Below are 3629 nucleotides of genomic sequence, written 5' to 3'. Positions count from 1 at the left end.
ATATACACTATTAGATTGATAGACATTTTTCAATTTTCAGATAAGTGTAATGTGTGGATGTAGTATCTTATCACTCTGCCATTAGGTTTAATGATATTACCACAAAGAATTTGATACTTGTAGAATTATCATGCCAGTATCCTATTTCTTAGTATCTTAATATTCATCAAGGTGTTCCAGTTTCTGTTTCTCTCTCATCCCATAGGATGAGAGTAGAACAGCTGTTGCCAATTCATAGCATATGGACTTATGTTTCTCCTTACAATATATTTCCACTTGAGTACATTGGAAGCTCTTACAATGAAGTGTTTTTCTTCATAATCCAAATAATTGGAACATGAAAAGACCTACTAAAAGAGAGGCATAATTTGTCAGTTGCATTTCCTTAAAATATTCTAGAATTTACAAATGCTCAAAAATATACAGTAGCTACTGCTATGTGTTTCTGTGATGCTTTAAGGAAAAAAAGTTAATTACATATTTACAAGGCAAAGCCATATGTTTGATAGCTGACTTTTGCATCGAAAGGAATCCCTTTGATGTCAATTATTGCTTTATGGACTTCTGGGAAAAACCTGCACTGAAAAAGCTGACAAAGGAAATCAATGATAAGCTCTTCATAATGAAAGAATTTTTCTTCAGTTTTACTGTGTCCAAAACATCTTTAGCAATGGAATAGTAGCAAAGCTTTCCTTTTTGTTAGGTGATCAATATATTTTTATAATTAATCTATTTCATACTTTTTAATGTGAAATCTAAATTTAATATACTTTGTTAAATTTTCAGTCATTTGAGCTTAACAAATTAATACCAAATATTATTTTGGTGATTTATAACCTTTATGGCTATGCACAAAAATTGTTTGACATAACCAAACAAATGATAATAAAATCTGCTACTTATGTTGTTTCAAATTAAAATACTGAATTAATATTATTTGATACCAGAATAGGAGTTTCATGAGAGCAAACTTATTTGTTTATTTACTGCTATACTCTATGATCTAGAATAAATATGGCATATTTCAAGAACATTAATACTTGCCGCATGATTTGAGGAAGTAGTAGGAATACCATTAAGAAAAATTAGATCTTGAGTGTTGAATGGATAATAGGCATTTTTTCCCTCTCCAATACTAAAAGCATTTGCCATTCATTAAGTTAAAAAAAGAAAAAGTCTTCTTACCATATCCTTTTATTGGTGTGGGGAATTTATTATTTTTATTAAATATCTTTAAAATCTTTAAGAAATTTTATTTTTTTTAAAGATTTTATTTATTTATGTGACAGAGAGAGAGACACAGCGAGAGAAGGAACACAAGCTGGGGGAGTGGGAGAGGGAGAAGCAGGCTTCCCCCGGAGCAGGGAGCCCGATGCCGGGCTCGATCCCAGGACCTTGGGGGTAGGGGCAGACGTTTAACGACTGAGCCACCCAGGCACCCCTAAGGCATTTTAAAATAAATATTTAGATAATTCTAATTAGTATGATGCATTTTGAATATTTAAATATTTTCAAAATGTTTTATGTGTCTAATTGTCTATGTTAGTCAGGAAAACTAACTATGATTATTTCTGAGGTAATTAAACTGAAAAATGTTAATAGGAATTCGAGTGTCAGCAGTCAGAGGGTGAGAAAAAAGTGAATGAGGAATATTTTTGGGTAAAAATAAGGGATCAGTGGAAAATATAGTATCTTTTTTATGAGCGAGCAAAGGTATAGAAGAAAATTAAATCAAAATTGCTATAACAAGAAGAATTGAAATAACTTACCTTTTCCCCATTTTAAAAAGTGAACTATAATCAAGACAAAGCAGACTACTGAATAGACACTGAGCTCCTGGAAGGGGAGAACATAGTAGTTCCAAGCATGAGCATGTAGTGAGGCAGCTACCAATATAAGAGCAAGGACGTGTTTTCCGTGAAAAGCTAAGATGCTGTGGCCTGAGGAGAAAACAAGAACAACCCCTAAAAGAGCGCCTGGGTGGCTCAGTTGGTTGAGCATCCAACTCTTGATTTTGGTTCAGGTCATGATCTCAGGGCCCTGGGATCAAGCCTCACATGGGGCTCCTTGCTCAGTGGGGAGTCTGCTTTCTCTCTGCCCCTGCGCTCTCTCGCTCTCTCTCTCTTTAAAATAAATAAGTAAATCTTTTTTTTTTTTTTTTTTTAAAGAACAACCCCTGAAGGCTTCTACCTCAGCCAGAAAATGAAAGGATACAAAAATGATTGCAGTTGATACAAGCAACTTCTAAAAATAGATAGCATTAAGGAATCATAAACACTCCTAAAAGCTGCACAGCCAATGCATTGTTATATATTATTTTGTTATGTCTCTTCGTTTTTATTTATTTATTTATTTATTTATTTATTTATTTATTTATTTATTCTTTCTTCATTTTAATGTATTCTGTTAACAATTAAGTTTGCTGTTGTAGTTATTTTAAGAAGGAATGTTGTAAAATGTCAAACTGGTACATTTTTTTGAAACTAATAACTTGGTTGATGAAACATATGTAAAAATGCAAATACACAGACATTATGCTAACTAATGATTACTTATTTTATAACTAAAGTAATACTTCAATAATTATATAAAGTAATAGTATGAGACTAAATAATATTAACTAAGCAATTACATTATACTAAGCATATGTCATATACACGTGTGTATATATATAAACTATGCTATATATGTTTTTGTCTATAAAAATAAAAAAAGTTTTCATCTTTCAGCAGAACCACCATCTTCCAATAATTCGCCAAAATGACCAACACAAAGGGAAAGAGGAGAGGTACCCGCTATATGTTCTCTAGACCTTTTAGAAAATATGGAGTTGTTCCTTTGGCCACATACATGTGAATCTATAAGAAAAGTGATATTGTGGACATCAAGGGAATGGGCACTGTTCAAAAAGGAATGCCCCACAAATGTTACCATGGCAAAACTGGAAGAGTCTACAACGTTACTCAGCATGCTGTTGGCATTGTTGTAAACAAACAAGTTAAGGGCAAGATTCTTGCCAAGAGAATTAATGTACGCATTGGGCATATTAAACACTCAAAGAGCTGAGATAGCTTCCTGAAGCGTGTGAAGGAAAATGATCAGAAAAAGAAGGAAGCCAAAGAGAAAGGTACTTGGGTTCAACTGAAGAGCCAGCCTGCCCCACCCAGAGAAGCACACTTTGTGAGAACTAATGGAAAGGAGCCCGAACTGCTGGAACCCATTCCCTATGAATTTATGGCATGATAAATGTAAGGAAAATAAAAGACCTCAAGACTGTAAAATAAATAAATAAATAAATAAATAAATAAATAAATAAATAAATAAAAATTTAAAAAGTTTTCAAGTTTCCCAGGCTTGAAGAAGTGGGTCATGCATATTGTAAACAGAGTTTATATTTTTAATTGAATCCAAACTTCTTTCTAAATATTGTAAGTTCATGAGAGAAGGAAAAAATAAACTCAAATAGAGGAATAGCACAAAGGTCAAAATTTGGCCATCTGAATATACCCAACTGATATACTTACTGAATTTTCCTTTTATTAAGAAAAATATAGGCTTCCAGTTAAACTTCTCTATTTCCATCCCATCCTCAAATCCTCCAAGCCCCAAATTGAAAGAAAAGGAATAAA

The 3629-nt window shown here is 32.7% G+C and overlaps 1 pseudogene; it reads left to right on the top strand.

Annotated features, from left to right (window-relative positions):
• Nucleotides 1-2740: 2740 nt before the first annotated feature.
• Nucleotides 2741-3297, top strand: LOC118523474 (large ribosomal subunit protein eL21 pseudogene; annotated as a pseudogene).
• Nucleotides 3298-3629: the final 332 nt, after the last annotated feature.

This window comes from Halichoerus grypus, chromosome 1 (assembly GCF_964656455.1).
Source record: "Halichoerus grypus chromosome 1, mHalGry1.hap1.1, whole genome shotgun sequence".
Taxonomy (NCBI): Eukaryota; Metazoa; Chordata; class Mammalia; order Carnivora; family Phocidae; genus Halichoerus; species Halichoerus grypus.
The sequence above is the reverse complement of the archived record's forward strand: the minus strand, read 5'-3'. Positions and strand labels throughout refer to the sequence as shown.